At 35.2% G+C, this 26,086-nt stretch overlaps 1 protein-coding gene across 9 annotated transcripts in view; it reads right to left on the reverse strand.

The window, feature by feature from the left end:
• The window catches only part of Sema5c (Semaphorin 5c), a 407,260-nt gene that overhangs the window by 348,579 nt on the left and 32,595 nt on the right, over positions 1 to 26,086 (reverse strand). Inside the window, exon 2 of one of the 9 annotated variants that reach the window (XM_074140397.1) lies at positions 2,635 to 2,671. The exons of the other annotated variants lie outside the window; for them this stretch is intronic. The gene's annotated coding sequence lies outside the window, so the exon portion shown is untranslated. The remainder of the gene's footprint in view (positions 1 to 2,634; positions 2,672 to 26,086) is intronic. 9 annotated transcript variants of the gene reach the window in all.

Consider the following 26,086-nt stretch of genomic DNA (forward strand, 5'->3'; position numbering starts at 1 on the left):
TGCAGATGTAGGGCGCCAGGGTAGCCGAGCGGTTATAGGCTAGACCCGTAAAGCTAAGATGTATTGTTGGTTTAGTAGGATCGATCCCCAGTCTAGGTCCTGTACTTTATTTAATGGTTAATATGAGAAATTTATAGTAAAGTATGTTAGGCGGTTAGAGGCTAGACCCGCAAAGCTAAGGTGTATTGTTGGTTAGTGGATTCGATTCCTCAGTCTAGGTCTTGTATTTTATTTAATGGTTAAAATGAGAAATTTGTAGTAAAGTATGTTAGGCGTTTATAGGCTAGACCCGCAATGCTAAGATGTATTGTTGGTTAGTGGGTTCGATTCCCCGGTCTAGGTCTTGTATTTTATTTAATGGTTAATATAAGAACTTTATAGTAAAGTATGTTTGCTAATCGCCTCCGTCTACGACACCTAATTGGTAGTTGGACGGTAAGCCCCGCCTGGAGAAATAGGCGATTACTTTACTCTTTTTTTTATGATGCAGATGTAGAAGACGCCTGAGTTAGTCGGCTATTTTTTTACCACTTGAGTACTCCATCCTGTACATGAGGATTGCCTTTTTTTTTTAGGTCTTCCTTCTCGTTCAGAAAACATTCTCTAATACTCCATTAATTTTTTTCAAATCTCCATTCCTTTTATTGCTAAATGCTACCGTTTAGAAGTACACAATGCCTTAACCCTATGCTATTATACGTCATTAATATTTTCTTGAAACAGCTAAGTTCTAACTTTATGTACGAGAAGTTAGGGATAATAAGCATATTTTGGGACTTGATAATGTTGAATTAAAGCTGCGAGTCACATGAAAGAATTTTTAATATCGTGATGTCCGCCATAGAATTGCGGAAGACTCATGTAAAAATACAGGAACTAAGCACGCACATTTTACTCCATTTTTTTTTTTTCTAAGACACGCCACAATTAAGGGCCTAAATTTTGTTTTTTTATTTTTAATCCGCCGCAATATTTCCATTTCCTCTTTTTTGTGGAGGAGGAGCGACTCTTGCTGCAGTGCATCTTAAAACAGATCGATTTCCAAAATTTGACTTCTTTTACCAGCAGAGTGAAAGTGTAAAGCCTTAAATTATTTTTATTTCTTTTCTTTTCTTTTTTGGTCTCCTTTTGTTAAACAAAAAGTGGAAGCGATAAAACACAAGTAAAAGTTTTATTTTCATCAATTTAGCCATGTCAATTGGTAGCCAGCCTTAGTGTAAGATGGAAAACAGTGAAAGAAGATACAGTCAATTCATTTAGTGAGTCAGGTGTTGGAGGAAATAGGCCAGGGTGGCAATAGAAGAAGAAGAAGAAGAAGAAGAAGAAGAAGAAGAAGAAGAAGAAGAAGAAGAAGAAGAAGAAGAAGAAAAAAAAAAAAAACGTTTTTTTTGAAACGATGGGTGTAGTGGGTGGGGGTTTAAGTGCAATGAATCCAGTTCACTTTACTTAACACCGGATCGGGACTTGAAGTAGATAGCCCCAGGAAGGCAGTTGTTCACCGTTGGGAGAGGACACTGAGTGCGCTCTAGAGAATGGTAGAAGGACCAAGGATATCACTCTCTCTCACTCTCTTTTACCGCCTCTAGGCAGCCACCACCGCCGCCAAACAATACCCGCCGCCTCCGCTTACTCTACAGACAATCCCAGAGACACCCAACAGCACACATTTCGAGTAACACAAAAACACAAGATGGGTCTTAAAAACCTGTGCATCCTCCGCCAGTAGAATTGTCCACTGTTTACCCTGCGCACTCATCCACCTCCAGTCTCACCTCTGTCGTCACCTTATCCAACAACAGATCAACGTCACTTCCTTTCATTGTTAGAAAACCTTCATTGACTACCTTCTTTTATTTATATATCTTTTTTCTTTTTTTTTAACGAAGTAATTGTATTTTTTTTTTTTAGCCCAATCAAATTAATTTAAAGTGAAACTCAGCTTGATCATGTAAATAAAATATTCTCAATTAATTAAAAAGTTTTCACTAGCTAAGTAAGCAAAGTATTGCACCGAACGTAAGAAAATTTTACCGAATTTGAGGTCCCAAAAGAAAAGGATTTTAGAAAAATGGTATCCGGTATTCGTTTGAGTGTGGTACAAACTTTATTTTTGTTCATTTCTTATCATTAAATTGATTCGTTATGAAGAAAAATTAATAACAAAATAATAAATAATTTAAATTCACGTTACATACTAGGTAAATGGTTGGACAGGTTGTTGTTAATCCAGGCATACGAAAACTTTTAAATATTTTAATAATATCGAGCGCTAAGTTCTTAGGACCAAACACCTGGGCTACACTCTTAAGAAAAACATTAATTACCCAAAAAAACATTAAATATAGCTTCTGGATAAACCCAAAAATACTCTGGAACTTTGTGTAAGCTTTCCCACGCTTTTCCTCCCGCCACCCGCCAAAAAAAAAAAAAAAAAAACCACTGAAGCTACACCCTGACTACAACGAAAATCAGCTGTAAGCACTAATCGATGTAAGCATTTAAAAGCTAAGATGTTACCAGAAGTGAAAAACGTATGAGAATCTAAAACAAAGATTTAGAGACTATAAAATGATGAAATCGGGAGTAAAATATTTCGTTTACGAAAACTAAAAATATTTAGCAAATTTTACTTACTTGAGAGAACAGCAAATAAAAATACGTCTTCACTTACCTGTAACAGAAAAAAAAAAATTAATATATAAATATTTAAATAAATAATTAAATGGTGGTTGAAAATTTGGGTATAAACTTCTTGAGAATTAAAGATGGAGGAAGTCTTGTGAGTCTTCGTACCATATTTTTTTTTTTTTTGTAATATAGAAAGCACAATAAAAAGAATGTTCCATGTAGGTCACGTGACAAAGGGTACCAATGGGTTAGTTCAACTAGTTTTATTTTATAATCTGTATGGGATAAACTCACGTATGTGTTAAGTACTTTTAATTTCCTGTATCCAGGTTAGGGCAAGAATTAGAGAGCATTCCCATTCAATTGCTTTCTCTGACTTTAATTCTGGGAGTCGATTACAACTATTTACTCTTAAAAAGAGAAGGTTGCTCTCATTAACTTACGTTAAGTTTAATTTGCCAAAATTAAAGTAACTCTTGCGTTAAACTTAGCAGAAGGAGAAGTTCCTCAGGGACGTTTTTTTTTTTGAGGAGGGGATCTTCCCTTCTGTGGTCCTCAAACTAAGCATACTCTCCTATAAAGCATTACATTCACATCAATCTCTCCAAGAAATATAGCATGATAGATTGGTTTTAGGAATACAGAACAACAATAGCAATGCACTCGGGTAATTCCAGTAGCTTACAGAAAAACAGTTCTTGATTACTTCTAGGAACTCGTTGACTACTACAAAATCTATTAACCCGAAAGAGAAAACGTTTTCCAAAACATGCTATTCTGGCTACTCCTTCATTTCTCAGCTCTTACTGGAGAAACAGGGTACGAAAGCCGCAGAAAGGAGGAGGGCCCATAGATAGAGGTAAGATTAACCTACATCTTGCCTTGCCCATAAGCATTATCCAGCTCTCTGGCATTCCACAAACCATTTTATCAATCTACCAAAAAACCCATGACCCAAATGCAAGCACAACCTTAAAGGGTTTCTTCAGTTCCATTCGTAATTGATCAGGATACATCTTCCAACTGTCTCAAGAGTTTTTTAGTAACATTAAGGTGCCGCAGTAAAACTTTCTTTTCTTTTTTTTTTAAGGCGCATCAACATCTGAAGTAATTGTGGTTCGCAGCATTCTGTCGGAGCACTGTCGGCTTTCGGCCTGTACTAATTCTAACTCTAGACAGTGAGCTGAAGCAAGCTTTTAGGAAGAAAAATGAAGGGCCAACAGCTGGATTCGAAGCCTGATCCCTTTCCTATAAACTGGCTTTATTAGCCATCTAAGTTTCTGGATTTTGGTCCCAGAAAAACGTGAAAAACCTGAATGGAAATGTGAAAGTCGCTTTTAGGTGTTCACCTTCTGGTTAAAACCCAGCATCATAGGAAATCTAGTCGAAGTTAATTGCGTCACAATTAATACTTCAGAAATATTGTAAAAGTAGTTGTAATGGAACCACCAAGAACACAATTTCTATCATCTGATACGGCAGAAAGCAAAGTAATCGATTGTTTCAAATCGATACTTGTTAAAAGCTTTTGTTCAATTATTTCTTAAATAAAAAAAAATAATAATAAAACGAAGAAATCTAGCGCATGGAAAATAGATGTCAACACAACAAGACGTAATAAATAAATCGAGAGGCTAACTCTGGATACGCTGTTACAGAGGAATTGGTCGATCCAGGATGTATACTGGACAATATCTAAAGCTAGGGCCGTAATATTTGCGCTTGATCAGGTGGAATGGTGGTGCTTAGATATGTGAAAACTTACAATCTGGTCAAACCCAAAACACATAACTGAAATAAACATGTTGGGTAGAAAAAGGGAATTTTTGGGGTTGTGATTTTGCTTCTTTTTTTTTTATTGTTTCGGCAACCGGAAATGCAACTTTTCAGGATGTTTTCATTTTTGTTCTGTTCCTCTTTTTCGAAAGTTGTTCAGATTTTTTTGTTTTTGTTTTTCAATTAATTACTTAGAATTGGCAAATAATTGAAAATTGTTGAGATAGAAAAATGAAGAAAGCATAACATCCAAGAAAACTCATCTAAAAAAAACAAAGAATCGATTTTCCCGAAAAGAATTACAAACAAGGGGAAATCTTTATTCGTGTTGTAGACGAAATAGTAAAGCTACAATCATTTCCATCAACAACTGTACCAACAAAGTAATATAATTAAGAGAGAGGATAACTAAGTAACTAATTGCAATCTGCTGCTCCAACCCCCGGCTAGAAGTACAAGACAATTAAAATAATTAGTCAGCGTAGTAATGAGAAATGGCTTCCACAGCAGGACACGAACTGATCGTCCATCTTCTCTAAAACAAAAAAACTTATTGATTTATTTATTACAGCAAAAAAAAATGGCGTTTATTAAGCAATAAAGTTTAAAAAATTAGCTAATAAATAGCTTTCATAAAATTCTTATTTGGGAAAGTGTAGTTATATTTATTTTATTATTTTTTTTCTTTCTGAATACAGAGACTCCCTCCTTTATTGTAAAAAAAATAGAGTGATTGCAGAGTGTCCATTAATAAGGATGGAGCGTAGCCTTTTTTTTTTTTTTTTTAAGCACACGTATCTACTTCGTGCTTACATTATAGGTCTTTTATCTGCCAGTACTAGTATGGCACGATTCTTCTGTCAATTACGTGTTCTTCTGAAGAGTAGGGCATAATTTCTTTTTTTTTTTAAAAGAAATAAATCTATTTCCTGTGTTAATCAAGGGCGATTTTTATGCAGTTAAATGCAATTCAGATGAAGTTATCTAAAAGTCGGACTCACGAATTTTTCTTGCCATTTCTTGTCAAGGCCAAACTTTAAGATTTTTTACTTCAAATTATGAATTTTTTTAAGAAAAATATAATTTATGTGCAAGTTGGCATTTCCGGGAGTAAATACGGGGCTGCAATTTGTCTTTAGCACCCTCTAGGTGCTCCAAAAGGAATTGTTCTAGTTCCCCCATCCTGTATCACTTATTATGTATCATATAGTTCCTCATATTTTACCACAGGTAAATAATTATTTATTTTGATCCGCCGTAGATCGCGTTTATTTCCTCCCTGACCGGTTTTAGCCAATCATCCTTCATCCGAGATTAATCAGTTTGGAGAAAAGATTTCAACTTCCGTTTTCAATCAAGTGAGCTTGATTCAACAAGTGTAGAGGCGGAGACTTGTTCGGGGGATTAGCTCTATGGTTAGCGGTATACTCGATTGCAAGATCCCCCCTGGTTTCGAAACCAAGCTGCTACGGGGCCCTTAAGATTTTTCTGCACCTTGGGAGCTTCTTACAACAACAATGGTCCGGTGACCATTTGTGTGGTCTGTAAAGAAAGAAAACTGTCTGGAAACCGCTGTAGACCCAAGATATGGAATTTCAGTTTTCTTAGATCAGTTATTTAGCTTAGCTGATCACATACTATGCAGCTAGACACTTATACCAGGAATAAAGACCCCACAAACATATAAAGACAATTAATAATAATTATATTAAATTTGGAACACAAAGTTACATTTTTTTTCCACTAAAAATCTATCTCAATTATAGTATCAACAATTTTTTTTTATTTAATTATATTTAAAAATATTTTACAATTAGCTTCTCAAAAAGGGAGCAAAGATAAGATTAATAGATCTTGAATAAATTAGAAATAACTTGATTATTTGAAAACTAGCTCGACTGATTTAAACAAGCGTTGAAAAGTATAACTACTTCCTTTTTAGGAATGAAAACCAAACCAGAAATTAGCAGTAAATCAGCAGTTAAATAAAAAATAAACTGGTTTACAAACCGGAAACAGCTAAAAATATGCCGAACCATTTATGCCGAACGACAGACTGACAGAATTAGCGTGAATATTCTTTTGGAATTGTAACTTTATTAGTCCCCGCTTGGTAACGGGACACATATGTAAGGCAGCTATGCGAAAAGGGTCAAAATAAAAAAAGCATTGAAATGGGAGGTAATATGTTTGGGATAAAGAAGATAATAGGGAACAAAGGGAGGAAAAGAATCTGGACCTCCGACTGCATTAGGGCTGTTCATTGTCCTTCGTAGAAGCCGTGAAGCAAGGCACCAACAGTCCTGAGTATCCAGAGCTGCCTTATTTACATATGAATACCGTCGTTCCCCTCCACGACTGGGTGTGCGTACTGCCCGATTCAAGCCATAGCCCGTCTGTCTACGTCACTTTTTTTATAAAAACAAACAACACAACAACTGCAAGCTGGAAATCACGAACAGTGGAATGAAAAATTCATTACACGTTACTTCAATTTAGTAAAATGTTCAAATATTGATTTAAAAAATACTTTCCAAAAAACTAGTCACAACTTTACATAGAAGAAAGCAACAAAAACCTGTCTCAATAATATAATTAGACCCCGGGAGGTCCTGTTCCCCAAAGCTCTGTAGACCCTAGGCCTAGGCGGTCTAGATAAAATCTCTCCCCTTCTTAAAATGTCCAGAATCTTTTCCAACAAACATAGAAATGGTATGTCCTGTGATATCACGATGGCAACGAAAACAAGGATGTGAAAAGACGTTCGTTCCTTCCGGAATAAAAAAAGGTTCCAGGATTAACTCATCCAATCCTAGTGGAGATTAGGGTTTTTTTGAAACTACAGTTCCCCTGTATGGTGGGCTATTCGAAACCAATTTCCCTATTTGGAGGCTATTTACCACATTTAATTCTGGTTCCTATCTAACCTCAAGAGTTGATATCAGAATTTTTGATTCCACGCACAGAACATGCATCTATCCTTTTACCGTGAATGATTCCTAGAGGATTTATTTATTCTTTTTCGAAAAGCCATCCCTTCAGAGCGATTCGCGCAGAGCCTTAAGTAACACTAAGGTTCTACCTTCTACTAAGGACCAATGAAGGTGGATGCTTCATTGATAAATTTTCAAAGTACAAGTCGGTTTAACAACTATTAAAAGAGATTAGAATAGAGTTAGGTACACTAGGGGAGATCTCCTGGTTAGTCAGAGGCCCGCAAAACTGGGTACTGAGTTCAATTCCCGTTCTGAACCAAGTATTTAATGGTTTAAATGGAAAAATTTGTAGTAAAGTATGTTAGGAAAACGCCCTCCGAGACAACTAAAAAGTGACACCTAATTTGTTAGTTGGACGTAAAGCCAGCGCATAAAAATACTAGCAAACAGTAAAGAGGAGATAATAAAGGTGGTGAGAAATATTATGTCAGAGGTCAGAGGAGAAATAAAGCACTAGGTCACAAAATGGCATACCATAAATCACAATAAAAAAAAAGAGTCAAAATTGGTACTAATAAAGATTTTATCAAATAAATTATTTACTGATTTAAATAAAGATATAATAAATTAGGAATTAAATAAATAATCTATTCATAATGAATATATTCAGAAAGGGAACTGAAAAATAATAAATAAATAATAAAGCAATTAACAAAGCCAATAAAACGAAGAATTTGTTAATAAAAAGAAGAATAAATTAGATAACAATAAATGAGAAGGTTTTACCAATCCCCGGCGTTTGGCATACATCCAGATATTGGAATGAAATGTAGTATTGGAAGTGGACATAGAGAGGAGCATCTTCGACAGGGAATATTGAATGACCGATAACGGCCGTTAACGCAAGTGGCGAGGAGGGGGTTCTACCTTTCGGCAGAAATTTATGGCTTTTAAAAATTATCATTTATGGCAATAGTTTGGACATTCTTCTTGTATCGTTTTTTTTAATCTAGAGCTAAAAATATTGAACAAGAGTTCAAAAACCTGCAATTATTGTCCGCCCATTTTTAAATATTTATCTTGAAATTTAACCGCTAATAACAAAATGTGAGTATATCGTGGGTGGGCCCCACACTTGAGACCGTCACCTGTATTTTTAGAAGTAAATAGGTATCAAGGTAGCAAAAACTTCAGGATCTCATGGCCACCCAATCGTAACTAACGGAAACGTTGTGCAGAAGGGAAAAACAGGAAGTATTGATAGGGAAGACCAATTTCCGGAACCGGAAATATTTGTTTTGAGATCAGCTGAGTCCCCACCCACCCAAAAACAGTGATTTACACAAATTATTGTTGTTTACTTGTTTGGTAAACATAACTTCAGGAGAAGATATAAGAAGAAAGATTGGGAACTACAATGTTACGGGTTGAGTTATAGGACACCGGAAGACGAGAAAAAGCACTCATTTGAAAAGTAAGCTTAGGGGGGGGGGGGTTTCCTCTAAATTTCTCCCCCTTAAATGGTCTGATTTTTTTTATCCTTTTATGGTGTAAATAGCAGGTTACAGAGTAAAACTGTATCTCCAGACAAACGAGGCTCAAGTGGTTTACGAAAAACCAGCATGAAGAAGACCGAATATTGAATATGAGCATTAGGGTTTTCAATAGGTGTCACCCTAGGCCTTAGGTCCAAAGCCTTAAAGCACTCGTCTCGAATAATAAATTCAAGAAAGAGGAGATTGTTTATAAGTTTGCTGAATTCAGCATCTCATTTCCGTTTATTGTTCTGAATTTCCTGTACTGTTTAGCTTTCAGGAGAATTGAGACGTCTCTATTTATGGATTGATTGTTGGCAATATCTAAAAGCCTTTTTTCGATCTCTTTATGACTCTAGTTGGACTCAAGTACTGGATTTACATAGAAATTCTACAATAGTGAGGGCTCATGCTAGAGCTAGCTTAGAGCAACATTGGTGAGCTCTCAGAGGAATCTATTCATTCCTTGACGTATTACAAGGGACTGTAGGAGATTCTCCATCTTTTTTTTAGGATCGTTTCAGGTTAACTATGACAGTTCATAGATCTATTTGTGTTCAACAGCTGGAATAGATTCCAACGCAGGGAACCAGGGTTCGAATCCAGCTGCTGGCCCTGAGGAGCTTCTAATAGTTCACTGGAGGTCAACAGTGTACCGAAAAAAAGCTCCAGGCGCCAGTGAAATCAGAGAAAATGAAACTGAAATAATTGCAAGGGTTTTTTTCCCCAGAAAAATAATAAAACAGTGCTTTCGATTATCAAATTTTTAAAATATTCGAATGAGAATATCTCCCTTGTGAGATATATCAAGTTAGAATCTGCATTAACCGGAACTGTCTAAAAATATTGCACATCAGGGAAATATCTAACTTTTCCTTCCCCCATTCCCAAAAAAAAACACTATGAAAAAAGAGTAATTTCATCCCATTTGCATTATTGTAATATTGATTACTGTAAAAGGAAGGGATTTAATGCTGGATGATGTGCGAATTAGGAGGGGAGAGTCCGTCAGTCACTACGGACAGACAGACAGACAGACAGCTGGTCGGAATATATTATTGAAGCGAGGGGCGGGCATTTTGAAAATGAATGGAAACGTTCAGTGCCTTCAACAATAACACTGCCACAATATTAGCGGAGAGGAGACAGAGGAGAGAGATGGGAGCTCTCCATCTCTCTGTGTATTTCAAACAAGAATTCAAACCAATAAAAGCTGACAGGATCTATAATGTATTTGTATTTTAGTATTATATAAGAGCATCATTTAATGTGGTTACAAATTATGCAAGACTAATTTAACTATAAATGTCAGTAATTCGGTTTCCCCAGTAAACCATTGCGAAAGCTTGAATCTTCCGATAAGATGTTGAAAATGTAGAGGAGAGTAAGATGTCTGTTACAATGGTGGATAATATGTTGGAGATTTTGTACGTCATAGCATGCACCTGATCTTTAATGGGCTTTAATTCATCACCAGAGATGGGAAGAATGCAGTTTGGTGTGCAGATTTCGACTTCACACTTACGTTTTCGACTTTTACTCGATATAGTTATCGGAGATTGTGAGGGTTCCAGCAGCTGGCCCTTAGATTTTCTCTTCCTAGGAGCTTATTATAGCTCTCTGTTGTTTGTTACGAGAGTAACACTGTACGAAAGCGCGCAGTGCACTGAAACATCTTCAAGATATTGGCACGCCTTAAGTTAAGATGTATATGTATATATTATATCATTCCGGAAATTACAAAAAACTGCGGATAAATAAAAATGTTTTGAGAGAGCGTGAAGTTTCAGATCAGATCTTTAAATTTAACTTTTAAAAAAAAAAGTCTTAATCAGTTAACGTGAAAAAATAAAACGGAAAAAAAATTGACAGCCAAGACATACACACTGAGAATCCATTAAACATGTTTACAGCTTCAGTAATCCGGTACACAAAAAACTCTCTTTACACAAACTAAGTATATATATATATGTAAAAAAAAAGAAGCGACTTTCAGAGAGAGGAAAATAAATAAATAAATATTTAGTGGAGTTAGAAGAAGAAGAAGCAGCAGCAGAAGAAGGTGCCTAAAAGCAAACCACTTCCAACAAACATTCGGGGTGCGAGGGGCCATCAGTTCTGAGGCCCCGTGTTAGTTGGTGGAGCGCCCAGTTTTGAAATCGACCTCTTGTAAGTAGCGACTATATATATATACTTATAGGTATATACATTATCACCACTCAAACACTTTTATCAAGTTTCCTAAACAACACGTGATAACCGCAAGAAGTTGATACTACGTATGTGTGGCTAGGTTATCTTATGTAAACAATATTGAAAAATGTATTAATTATGATTTCAATTACTTTTGTAACTTGTTCTTTCTTTTTTTTGGAAATGATTAAAGTTATACCAATATCTAGAATTAGAACTAATAAATGGGTTGTTACGACAATAAGCAGGCTGAGAGCGAACCACGCGGCGTGTGCGGATCGTATCTTCACCAGGATCAACAAAAAGGTCCTCCCTCTCCTCTTTGCAATGAGGAGGAGAATTTTAAGACAATATAATAATGATATGCCCACGTTATGTAGTAGAAAGGAAACGAATGTTTGACGACTTACACAGGTATTTAGATGCACCATTTCGCTAAGAAGACATAATATTCTCCACCAACATCTGTGTGCTTAAGTCTATAGCAGAGCTAGCAATGAAATATGAATGTATTTAAAAGTTATAGCCGATTAGAATGAATGGAAGAAAATTATTAGAGAAGGATTACGGTGATTTTAATTTCGGTTAAGCTATAAGGATGGCAGGAATATAGAGTACTGATCCATCCATTAGTTGTAAGTTTGTATGTAAATAGTTGTATGTAGTAGAGGGATGAATGTGTGAAACGAATGTATTTATAAGTAAGAATGGAGAGTGAGTGATATTCTAGTGATTAGCACCTAGACGATGCAGCTGTATGGCGAAAGCCAATGCCAAAAAAAAATCTAGAATTGAAAGAGATTTACTACAAGATCCATGGATTTGTTTCTCTTAAAGCAAGAGGATTAGAAGCACAAGGCCTGCAAGTGAAATACCAAACTTTCTCTTGCTCTACTGAAATGAGACAACGTTTTACTATCGAAAAAAAAATGATCGATTTCGATGATCGAAATAGTGTTTTTTTTACAAATTGGTCTATACAAGTGTGTACGTGAATTTGTGAAGAATGTAGTTCCCAGAAGAAGGAATTAAAAAATAAGGCAGATCAGAGCACCATCCCTATTACTCTGCAAAGAGTCTGAAAGAGTATGGGTCTGAACGATCTTAAAAAAGAAAACCACAAAAAATTGTTGATATACTACGTATTAGCCAAACCCAGGGTCATTAAATGCCAACCCTGGGCTGGAAGTATCACCCGCTGGACCAACGTTAATGGCCTGCAGATGATACAAGATGATACACCGCAAGATTAAAGACTAGCACTACTTTCAGATGAACAAAATGGAAAAATGAATTCTCCTCACCGCAGATAAGTTTGTCTGCTTTTACCGGAGAGTGTTAGTAGTAACTGGCTTTGACGAATGTTTGGGTTGAGTTATAGGACATCGGAAGACGAGAAAAAGCAATCATTTGAAAAGTAAGCTTAGGGGAGTTTTCTCTAAATTTTTCCCCCTCTTAAATGGTCTGATTTTTTATCCTTTTATGGTGTAAATAGCAGGTTACAGAGTAAACTGAAAGTCCAGACAACAAAAGATGTACATCTGTATTTATATCTTTGGAAAAAGTGTCTACAAAAGGAGTGTACCAACAGGAGCCAAGGTGATACATAAATTGCATCTAGTTTATGTTTGAAAATCTTAGCTCAAAACCAAAAAATTTGAAGGCAACTCAACTTTATGGTACCTTTACAGCATCATTATAGGCATTATAATTAGATAATATTATATCATTAGCTGGAGGGTTCACACAAACACACATACAGCCGGTACAGACTATTTTTTTTTTAAATTGGCGGTATCAGACTACCTCAAAACGAGTATATTTCCGGTTGCGCGCTCATAATACTTCTCTCTTAGTTGGCGGGATCAAGGAGTAAAACTTAATATCACTTCACCATTAGTATTAATAATACTTCTATTAACAATGTAAATTTCAAACGGCCCCCTAATTTGTACGCAATTAAATACTTAGTAAAAATTCAGTTTGTAAAAAGTAAAAGATTTATAAATAAATTTGATGTAATTGTAATCTTTTCAATAATATCTTATAAAAATGGAAACAATATTTACTTTAGATTACATTAAGACGAATTTTTATAATCCACTCAAAATGATATATAAAAGAAATTGAGAAATTCTCATTTTTTGGGGGGCTTAAAGTAAAAGTACAGCGTTCAAGAGAAATTAGATTCTGTCAATTGGCAAAAGATAAGAATACTCTCTCTCAAAACGTAACTTCTATTTTTTATATTCAATTTAAGTTCTAAAATTAACTTAAAACTTAACTCCTGCAAGTTTTACCTTTTTTTTCTTATGTAGTCACCAGCTTAAAGAAGAAAAAACAGGGGCCAACAGATAAAAATCAGACTCTCACGACTGTTCCTTACGGATTTTCTCAAAGTTATAACTCAGAAATTTTCATAATTAATAATTATATGTCTTTTATTAATAATTAATAATTATTTGTATTTTTCTTATCATATATATTAATATATATCAAACATATACGAGGGTCGTTTGAAAAGTCCGTGCAAAAATAAAAACTACTTAATTTTTAGGGGTAAACCTTTTTTATTTTTCAACATAGTCTCCTTTTAGGCTTATACACTTCGTCCAACGCTGCTCTAGTTTGTTGATCCCTTCCGAATAATAGGATTTGTCCAAGTCTGAAAAATAGCCATTCGTTTCTGCAATCACCTCCTCGTTTGAATAAAATCTTTTTCCCGCCAGCCATTTCTTCATATTGGGGAACAAATAGTAGTCCGAGGGAGCCAAGTCTGGAGAATAGGGGGGATGTGAAACGAGTTGGAACCATATTTCCATTAATTTTGCGACCACAACTGCTGAGGTGTGAGCTGGTGCGTTGTCGTGATGGAAAAGGACTTTTTTGTGGGCCAATCGTGGGCGTTTTTTCTTACAGCTCGGTTTTCAAACGGTCCAATAACGATGAATAATATGCACCTGTAATAGTTTTACCCTTTTCCAGATAGTCGATGAGGATTATTCGTTGCAAATCCCAAAAGACAGTCGCCATAATATTTCCGGCCGAAGGAACGGTCTTCGCCTTTTTTGGCGCAGATTCCCCCTTGGTAACCCATTGTTTAGATTGTTCTTTGGTCTCAGGAGTGTAGTGATGTATCCATGTTTCATCCACAGTGACGAAACGACGCTTAAAGTCCTGAGGATTCTTCTGGAACAGCTGCAAACCGTCCTTGCAACACTTCACACGATTTCGTTTTTGGTCAAGCGTGAGCAATCGCGGCACTTATCTTGCGGATAGCTTTGTCATGTCCAAATGTTGATGCAAAATATTATGTACCCGTTCATTCGAGATGCCCACAGCACTAGCAATCTCACGCACCTTCACTCTTCTGTCATCCATCACCATATCATGGATTTTATCAATGATTTCTGGAGTAGTAACCTCAACAGGGCGTCCAGAACCGTTCAGCGTCACTTGTGCCCCATATGGCCACTCCGAAAATTTTGAAACCACTTATAAACTGTTCTAATCGAAGGTGCAGAGTCACCATAATGTTTATCAAGCTTCTCTTTAGTCTCCTGAGGCGTTTTGCCTTTCATAAAGTAGTGTTTAATCAACACACAAAATACTTTTTCGTCCATTTTTTGAAAATCACTCGACTTCCTCGATTCAAACGAATGCCAAACACAAAGAAATAGACCGATCTGGCTGAAACTTGGTGTGTGTTCTTCCAAGAGATGCTACTAACTAAACATAACCTCGATACGCGCCAGTGGTGCTATTTCTCTGACTTTGCACGGACTTTTCAAACGACTCTCGTACGTAATAATGATATACCCACGTTATGTAGTAGAAAAGAAACAAATGTTTGACGACATAAACATCTCCACCAACATCTATGCGCTTAAATCTGTAGCAGAGCTTGCTAAGAAATATGGGTGTATTTAAAAGTTACAGCCAATTAGAATGAATGCAAGAAAATGATTAGAGAAGGATTACGGTGATTTTAATTTCGGTTAAGCTATAAGGATGGCAGGAATATAGAGTACTGATCCATCCATTAGTTTGTAAGTTTGTATGTAAATAGTTGTATATACTAGAGGGATGAATGTGTGAAGCGAATGTATTTATAAGTAAGAATGGAGAGTGAGTGATATTCTAGTGATAAGCACCTAGACGATGCTGGCTGTATGGCGAAAGCCAATGCCAAAACAAAAAGGCAAATAAAAAATATATAAAATAAAGCTATGAAATAAATTAATGTATCATTTTAGAATAAATAAAAATTTAAAAATAAAACAAATTGTTGCTCTAAAAATAAAGCTACGACTTTTAAGATAGAGCTACATTTATTGGCAAGCTACAAAAAAAACATACAACACCCACTGAGAAATGCCAAAGTATGCCAGACTTGAATAGTTAAGTGTTCAGCAAATGTTATTCTTAAAAATATTTAAAATAAATAAATAGCTTGACAAAATTTACCGAGTGTTATTCTAAAATTGTACTTCATAAGAAATAAACTCCAAAATTTCGTGTAATTAATTTGCAAAAGAATTGAGTGGGAGGGCAACTCAATAGAGATGTACTTAACTGATTAAATAACTTAGACCAGGAAATACAATTAACAATGTTTTTTTTTAAACAAATATCTTAAATTCCTTTCTCTAAGAACAGCCTTGACTTCAAGAACAAGAAACTTAATTTTACCTTGCCGTATACTACGTAAAATAACTGAACTATGGGCATCTACGTCAGTCTGTAGTAACCCATAAAGGAAGCCTTCCGGTTGTGCTACCTCGATCTTGATACGAATAAGATGACAACCCTTGTGACCGGCTAGGTGCGGTATCCTTGCGGGCGCCAGATAGCCGAAGCTATCAGAGACGATATCCCTAACCAGCCTCAAAAGAAAAATACCCTTAAGGGTGCCTCTGGCGGGATAGCTCACTGGTGAGAGGAGGGAGGGTCATGGAGACAATTCCCGGGGCGATAGGGAGTAATTAACATTCTCTCTTGTGCTTAATGAACCAAACGACAAAATACCTTTATTTAAGGGAAAATTCATACAAAAAGGAAAACTTGTACTAGATACAAAATAATAGTAACAATATAGAACTCACAGACGATAGATAACATAAGCAGGCACTGGCCAGGCCGAACGCACGGTAGAGAATGAATTTTTTTATTTTTATATTGGAATCTTGGCTGTAAACAGCACCTGGTCTTGCAGTCCAAAGTGCAAATTTATATTATGTAGCAGCTCCTGCCACCTACGACTATTTTTCGGTTACACCCTTTACTCAGATAACAAGGTCTTAACAAAAAAAAAAATTACACTTTCAAGTTTACCAAAATCTGAAACACCATCTTGGGCCAAACCTTTGTCTCATAATCGTCAAATTCAGAAGCGTATTTACAAGCCATTATATTATAATATCAAAACAGCAGGTAGTTATAAAAATAAATAATAAAGATAGTTGGGAATTTTTTTTTCATTTTTGAAAATAAGGTGGCAAAACTGACAAATCGTCAGCATTAAAGTCTACGCGGCTCTACGGGTCGCCAAATTTTCATTCCTAACTAAAGATCACCCAATACTTCTAAAAAAAAACCAGTTTCTTAAACGGTTGGGCTACTTAGCTCCACATCGTGCCCCAATAAGCAATTTTTGCTGTCTTAAAGTTTGCAGTTTACTTTTATTTTTTAAAATCAAAAATTATGTTCCATTTTTATTGTTTATTTTAGAACTTTTGAGTAATGTCCCAATCATTTAAATTATATGAATCATTTTAAAAATAGCGAAAATAGCTACAAAAAATTGCATTTAACTTTAAATAGATTACAGTTGTTTTAAAGCAAAGCAAAACTTATATTTCAATACTATTTTACGTGCAATTACACGAAAATTATTTTACCACAAATTTAAAATCTAATTCAAGAAACATTCTAATCATAGAATTTCGATTTCTGCACACACACACAAAAAAAAAGGGAAACAATGATGCCAACTTAACACGCAAAGTTCCTATATAATAATTTGTTGACGTGCTTTTAAAAGTTTTCTTATTTTTTTAAAATATGCCTTGTTCTTTTTTTTTTAATAATAAGTTTGGTACAATTTACAAGATAGTTTGAGGAGGTGGGGGAATTGTGAATATCGTCCATTTCTATTGATGGATTTATAAAACGGAAATCTGTACAATATGTTTTGGTAGTTTTTGATACTAAAAGCTTCCTGAAAAAGCACACTTAGTAAGGGTGGGGCAAAAGGTATGAACCGGTTTTAAAGGGATGTAAAACAAAAACAATTCAACTTACAAAAATTATGTTTATATTGTTTAATTCAGTACAGAATCTAGTTTTTTACATTAAGTTTGAAAGATGGTATCACTTAGGTGGCGGCCGTCAGCCGCTATGCACTCTTGAAGGCGAATTCTGAACTTTTTCAACCGCTCTTCTGCACATTTCAATGGGTATTGCCGTAACTTCCTCTCTGATTCTGTCCTTAAGTTCTTCCTGGGTATGTGGACGATGTTTAAAAACTTTTTCCTTTAGGTACCCCCAAAGAAAAAAAAAATCACAAATACTCAAATCTGGTGAGTGCGCAGGCCACTCTACGTCACTCCTCAAAGAGACGTGGCGCTGGGGGGAACACTTGCCTCAATCTCGCCATTGAAATCCTAGCAGTGTGGGATGTAGGGCCCGTCCTGTTGGAACCAGATGTCTCCCAGATTAGTTGCTTCACTCAATTCTTCCAGCTCAGGTTCAAAAAAAAACTCTTCCAACATTGTCACATAGCGCTCAGCGGTGTCAGTGACGATCGCCACACTGCTTCCTCGCTTTGATTTGAGCATTTGTGAGTTTTTTCTTTGAGGGTACATAAAGGAAAAAGTCCACATGCCCAGGAAGAACTTAAGGACAGAATCAGAGAGGAAGTTACGGCAATACCCATCGCAATGTACAGAAGGGCGGTTCAGAAATGTTCAGAATTCGCCTTCAAGAGTGCATCGCGGCTGACGGCCGCCAGCTACGTGATACCATCTTTCGATTCTGTACTGAATTAAACAATATAAACATAATTTCTGTAAGATGAATTGTTTTTGTTTTACATCCCTTTAAATCCGGTTCATACCTTTTGCCCCACCATGTATTAGAGACACTATTTAGAGTTTAGGATTCCATTCCGGAGTTCAAATTCAGCTGTTGGCCCATAGAATTTTCCTCTTTCTAACCAGCTACTTGCCTGGCCCAGTGAGATGGACATGGTTTTCTTTAAGGAGAGATCACTGTACGGGGGGAAAAAAAATAAAATGAATACGTGAAAATCTGGCAAGAATTTACCGCCATACGATATTTTGCAATTCCCCAACAGTAAAAACAAGAATAAAGTTCACGTCCCAGCAATAACTCAAAATGTGTAAAAAAAAAAAGCTACAGGCTTAAAATTTCACCGTTTTTTACATCAACCAATTAAGCCATAAGTAAAACGATTTAAATTAAGAAGAAAAACTAATTATTTAGAAAAGTTTGATCGATTTTCCACCCATAACAAAACGAAATTCAACAGAAAAACTTTTTTAAAAATTTGTTTAAGCCCCCACCCATTCGCCCATAAAAAAAATAAATCCCAAATATTTGTTAAATATTATCGCTATGAAGAAATAGAAAAAAAAAGGAAATATCGTCCAAGAGGAAGTTGACTATATTAGCAAACTATTCTGTTGCATGACTAAAGGAAGTTAACGTCACTAAAAAACAAAATGGAGACAACTACGGCAAAAACTGTTATAACATCCAAGACAATCTGCCACAATTTATACTTTTTGAAAGTAAAATACTTTAGTAAAGCAATAACTATAATGAAGCTATTATTAAAAGTTGGAACCACTATTATTACCAATGGTAATTATATGAATTTGACTTACGTAAAAATTTAAATATTAACTGAGGGTAAAAAAAACAAATAAGTCACAAATTTTATGTGGGAAAGTTCACAAGATAAATTTCTCTCAACATTATTTAACACAAATTTTATTTTATCTATGAATTTTTACAGAATTTTAAGTTAAACTCTTGGATGAACAAATAATATAGCGGTAGTTGCATGAATTGGGCGAATTTTAGTGACTGCAAAAGTGTAAACGGACGAGCACCGTTCCGGGAAGGGGCTATGGTCTGATTTCCTGGGATTTTTTTGGAGGAGCAACGCACTATCTACAGCCTCTACTACTAAGTCTTGATTGAGAACAAAGCCAAGCCCGTGCTGATGTGGAAATGTCCCAGGATGGCAGAGGAATGGCGTGATTCTTTTTCAAGACAACGCTCGGCCGTAAACTATTGGCAAATTGGAATGGGGAGCTCCTATCTCATGCTCCTTACATCCATGGCCAAATTTCTCTGCCGGACTTTTATCGGCTTGAAGAAGCATTTGCGTGGCATCAAGTTTAATGGCAACGAAGAGGTAAAACGGAGGTAAAAGTTACTAAACTGGCTCCAAGATCAAGATTAAGTTTTCTTCGCTGAGGAGATAAGAAGACTCGTTAGAAGATTTGGACAAGTGCAAGGACTTGGTGATGATTCCGTTGGAAAAACAACACGTATTGATATAAAAGAAATCATTTTTGATGTACAACTAATTATCCATGTTCAATTATTGAATAAACCTCGTATTATACATTTGTTAATAAAAAAGAATATGGAAGGGATTAGCTATGAGGTTAGCATACTGGACTCCCACGCGGAGGTCCCGGGTTCGAATCCAGCAGCTGACCCTTAGATTTTCTCTTCCTAGGAGCTTCTTACAGCTCACTGTCCGGCGATGGACAGTGTTGTCTGTAACGAGAAAACACTGTCCGGAGACCGGCAGTGCACTGGAAAAAGCTCCGGGCGCCAATAACCTCAGATGTTGATGTGCCAAAAATAAAAAAATAAAAATAAATAAAAAAGAATAGATCGTACCGAAAAATATGCAGGTTAGAACCTGCACTGCAGGAGATTCACTGATTTTTATACGTCACGGCATTTTCATTCATCAACTTACCTACAATAAACTGATGAATCAATCTCTTAAGATGAATGAAAACCTATAACGGTTAGAATGAATGAATAAAATAAAATAATTAAAAAGGTTTAATTACTCTAGAGAAAAACTTTACTGCAAAAAGGTGAGAATCATCCACAAATTTAGTAGAAAAGTGAGCAGATGCTTCATAGATTCCCCTTCCCAAAGATTGCAACTGAATTCCGATAGAAATTTAGGTCAACTAGAAAACTTATCTTACACAAACCAATTTGAAATATATGCATAATCAAACTATTGCAGAAAACAACTTTAACAACTACTTGAAATATGAGCTAAATATCCATGATTGGTAAAAATATCACACATCTTGCAAAAAAAAAAAACCCCTGCAGCAATTATTGCGTTAAAAAAAACAAAACGAAATACTCAAGTGTTACGATGCTATAATTTAAGTGAAAACGTTGTTTCACATCTTTAAATGCACAACAAGGTAATGTTACGAGAATTATACAAATTTGACTTTCAAAAAAATATATATTTGTGAAATATAGAATAAATTAATGAAAAAAATAAATTATCATTTATTTAAGCTGTATTCTCATATTTATTTAACTCTATTCAGAATAGAGTGCACAGTTTTGTTTATTTAAAAAAGCTTTGCAAAATATATTGACGAAATTTATTGGAGCATTGCAAATGGCCAAACAGGAAATGCTTTTCTCTAATATTTAACTTTCAACTCTGGTAAAAAAAAAAATATATAATTTTCATTGCATGTCAATTAATCATTATTTATAAATCGACTGGAATACATTAAGTTTTAAATATGATCGATTAAAAACTTTTCTCTTTTTTCGCACAGTCAATTTTACACCGGAACACTGGCTAATAAAGACCGGAAGAAGCATTATGTGCACGATAACTTAATAATGCTGCTGACCCTAAACAAATCTCAAAATATGGGTGGAGTTACAAGGGTCACATTCTCCATTTTTTTTTTTGTCAAACGAGTCTTGTAGGACGACATTAATTAATACGAGGAGCTTGTAAGGGTTACTGGTGGCTGCGAGTAACGGGGGTTACAGTTTGGGGCAATAAGAAGGGCAAGGGTCGACACAGCGTAGGTGTGGATGTAAATCATTTCTAGGTGGGTAGGGTGTGGAACACTATCCTGGAGCACGTTTAGAAGTTCTAGATGAAGTAGAACAGTCCCAGAAGAAACTATATACTGGCTGCGAGTAACGGGGGTTACAGTTTGGGACACTAAGGAGGCTTGGGTCGTCACAGCATAGGTGTGGAGAATCGTTTGTAGAAGGATAGGTGGCGTAGAACACTATCTTGAAGCACGTTTAGAAGTTCCAGATGAATCAGAGCAGACCCAGAAGAAACTATATACTGGTTGCGAGTAACGGGGGTTACAGTTTAGGGGCAATAATGAGGCAAGGATCGTCACAGCGTAGGTGTGGAGAATCGTTTCTGGAAGGATAGGGGGCGTGGAACACTATCCTGGAGCACGTTTAGAAGATCTAGATGAAGCAGAGCAGACCCAGAAGAAACTATATACTGGCTGCGAGTAACGGGGGTTACAGTTTGGGGCAATAAGGAGTCAAGGGCCGTCACAGCGTAGGTGTGGAGAATCGTTTCTAGATGGGTAGGGGGCGTAGAACACTATCCTGGACCCAGAAGAAACTTACTAGTACATATGAAACGAGCATAAGAACTTGAAGATCAATAAATTATTAATATTATTATAGAAACCAAGATAAAAGTTACTTCAAATTTAAGTCATGTGTTTTAATTTGAAGTCTCTTAATAAGACTACCACAATCTTCAGAAGAATTTAATGCTCTTTCGGTATTTGTAATTAAAATTGGCTGAAGCACTGAGCAAAGCAAAGAGGTTAGGAGCAGTTTCCACCCAGTTAAGTGAAGCAAAGTCACGGGAGCTTTCTAGAAAACGGTTGGGAATTGAACCATGGTTTACATGAACTTTTCTTTTTGAGAGAGGTATAAAATAACAAGGCTCCCATCGTACCCGGAACTACCCAAGGGTGCTGGAATTTCTCTTTTTTATCCTAGCTTTGAACAGTGCTGTCCCTTTTTATTTATTTAGTGAAACCAGCCAGCAGTCTAACCCAGGATCCCTGGGATAGCCCGTAGATCGTTTTCAAACTACTGGTCCACCACAAAAATAATAATTTGCAGATAACGATGGCTGTAGCAGCTACTGCGGTTTTTTTTTAGTGGCAACAAACAAAAACAGAAAATAGTTAGAGAATATATTTGTTATCAAAAAGATCCTAGGAACTATGATTCTGCTTTCCAACTATTTGAATGTTATTCTCAAATTTTTAGTTTTCACTGTGATAATTTTTCAGAACACACGTAAAAGTGTTATTTTTTATTTTATTTTTTTAAACCAATTATTTGTGTGTCTATAATTTCCGTTTTTTAATAATTTAAAATACATATTTCCGGAACTAGAAGAAAATATGAAGTATATTAATTAAAAATTAATACAAAAAATACAAATTATCACTTATACGGACAAGCAAATTCTGAAGCAAATATTTTGTAATTATAAACACCTTAAATTTGGTAATCCAGTTAATACTATCAAGTCAATATTCTCATAGTAGCCAAGTAATTACTAGCAATTAATTAAGGTAATTAAGGATGGTTAAACGATGTCAAATACATCATCTATCACAAGGTGAATACATAAACTTCAACTGATAATTGTTCAACTACATATATGTATATATTTTATTAATTACTTCAATTAAATTGATTGATATAGTATTATTTTTTAATTATAATAGTTTGTTAATATACCCCCCCCATATATTCTCAAAACGGGTATTTCCGGTAAAAAAGAGGAAATCGAAAATTTTGTGATACACGCAACACTTCCGTTATTTAGTAAAAGAGAATAATAGAAGTGGATAGACTGTAAATAATGATGATAAATTGCTGTAAAAGTTTTTTTTTAAAAAAAAGTCATTTTTCTTTAGATTGCCACATAAATATTTAAATTAATTATATCAATTATTAAATATTTACTTTCCACGGCTTTAAACAAACAAAGTTGCTTTAAAAAAAAAAAAAAAAATGGCTAGCGTGTATTAAAAAAATTAAAAACCTTCATTTTTTAGAATACTAATTAAAGCAATAATTATAAAATAGAGAATTTTAAGTTGGCCTTGCAAAAAAGCTGACCTCTTTAAACTATAAAAAAAACTTAATAAATTCTGTAAACATAATTTGGCTGTACCAGAACATCAATGATAATTCACAATCGATTATCTGAGTATATAATTACCACAGCATTCAGACTTTTAATTGTAAATTGGTTAAGTGAGCTGTACCAGGAGCAAGATTTAGTAGGATGGATTAAGAGGAGAGGAAGATTAAGATGATGGCTAGGGCATTTGGTGAGGAAGATTCCAGATTTCCCAGGGAAATAATGTTTGGGCATCCAAGGGGGAAGAGGCGAGAAAAAGAGGAAGTCCAAGGTGGTGATGTACAGAAGTCTAGGAGTAAGGACATGGAGGAGGATTGCTTTGGTGATAGTTGAGGACCAAGGTCCTTCCGAGGACCGCAGAGCCGGTGGAGAGAGAGAAAAATAATCAAAATTATAACATTTTACGTGTTACATTACTATATTGTAATTTTGCCCTTCAATGATTCTTTGCCCAAACATGGTCCCCAGAGATTTAAGAACATTCAAGGAGTTCTCTTGGAAGGTTTTTCCCGATAATTTGGGTTTAAGCAGCCTTCCAGGGAGAAAGTATTTTGAGCTCCTTCTAAAGTACTATTCATGGAAATTCTGCGGTTTTACCACTTCTCTATATACTGTTACTGAGTAATAACTGTTAATACAGTTTTTTCTATCAATTAAATGAATTTGATTCCCTGTTGATGGGACATTAAAGATGATAAAAGAAACGTTATTTATACTTTAAGAGTAGAAATTTATGTTATAAAACTAATCGATAACCTAATTCTTCAGAAGCATCCACGACGGATAAGACGGTATAACATTATATAATGACAGTTTTGTTGACATCTCCCTCGGGACATCGTTACAAGGCTCACTAGTATATAACCCCCATTTCAGTTTGAAATTTATTTACTGGCAAACTTCTAACAAACAACACACGCATATAAATACAGAATTCAGGCTGACATACAGACGAGCCATACACACCCACAATCGCGCGCGTATTAAAATACACAGCACGCAATGGGGAATCATATATTCGATCTATAATAATAATAATGTTAGTACGGATTCTGTAATTCATGGGCATCTGTAATTCAACAAAAGTGATTTGTTTTATATAAGTACATAATGCTCGTATGTGCTTAGTTTTGTTGGGATTTACTAGAGCTCTTATCATTCATAAGGAGTAGTATTGTATTTAGGGATTAGGATTTTAAGCCATTTCACCAGAAATTCCCATTTTAAGGCAACCCATTTTGATGTAGCAAAAAAAAGTGGCTTATACAAATTGGGACAGGGATTGTGGATGCACGATCACATGTACTGGATTCCCACGTGGAGATCTTTGGTCCATCAATGTCCCCGATGATTGTATATGATCTAGATGCGAAATTTAGGGAAAATCTTTCATGGCTAGTCTGGAGAAAATTGGCCAACACTAAATTAAAATTGTAATCCATCCCAAGGCGATACTCGAACGAAATGAATGAATCCAGAGCTACCATAATCTTTTTTATTTTTCCTTTGTTAGACAGATTGTTCAAACTCTCTGAAAACCTCTTTTTTTTTGGAGGGAGACCATAACCTTTGGTGAAAACTTGGTACTGAGAATGTGATTGGATAGAAAAAGTAAAAAATATTGTAACCCTAAAACAGCCTGCAGGAAATTGATCTAATCAGACATAAGCATGGTCTTGATGAAACAAATTCAACACAGTGCCCCAATATAATGGGCTGAATTTCTCTTGAACTTATTTTTCAAAAAATCTTTACAATCTTTAACATTTTCTTTTTCTCTAGAGAAGATAAAAAAAACAGATAAAAAGACTTTCTTTACACAAAGAAAAATCCAAAACAAAAAACAAAAGTGAAAAAACGTTTTCCCCAATTTAAACCAAGAAATGATCTCGTTATCAAAACGGTAGTTGGAAAACTAGAATTTTTGGGTCATGAGAAGTTTAAACACAACTTTGAGATCTGGAAATGAGATGCTGGTTTTTCCCTTATTATGAAAACAATCCTTCAAATACACGCTAACACACAGAAATATTCAAGGTTAATTACGTAAAAAAACACAAATCTTTAGATCTTTATCTGTGAACAGATTCCAACCCAAGTCAGAGCTGTTAGAGAATCTTCTTCTTTTCATTACGTAATAAATTTAATGACGTCATTTAATTTTTTTTTTTTAATTTTTTCTGATAATTTTTATAATTGGCGAATGATCTTTAACAATCAAACGCTTTAAAAGTGTGTATAAAGCTCCCAGCTAGCTTGAATCAAAATCATTGCTTTTACAAAAGAAAATTACTATTTAAAGCTAAGCACAATTTCTAAAGAGTTCTACGGTTGGAACTGGCCAGAAAACTACGGTCAAAATTTGCCCATTTGGTTACAATAAAATGGAGGTTATATAATGCAGAAATTTGCAATTATTGGATTGCAAAGGGATGCTGCTGATCTATAAGTGATAAATCAGAAAGAATTAAAACATGAATATTATCTCAGAAGCGACCAAATTAACCCCCATCGCACCCCAAAAGAGCGTTTTTATGGAATGGGGTTACTAAAAATAATAATTAATAATAATTTCTTTGTAAAAATAAAAATAATCCGTACAAAATAATATCCTAAAAATTATATTTTAATAATTAGTTACCCCTTAAAATTTAAAACAATCAATAATCACAAAAAATATGATATTTAAAATGTTCAAATATGCTACGTTTAACATAATCAATCCTAACACTAGCTAGATTGAGAAGGTCTAAAGTTAGAAGTCAGGG

Source organism: Rhodnius prolixus, unplaced genomic scaffold, assembly GCF_049639745.1.
Source record: "Rhodnius prolixus isolate KJV_2025 unplaced genomic scaffold, Rpr scaffold_6, whole genome shotgun sequence".
Classification (NCBI taxonomy): Eukaryota; Metazoa; Arthropoda; class Insecta; order Hemiptera; family Reduviidae; genus Rhodnius; species Rhodnius prolixus.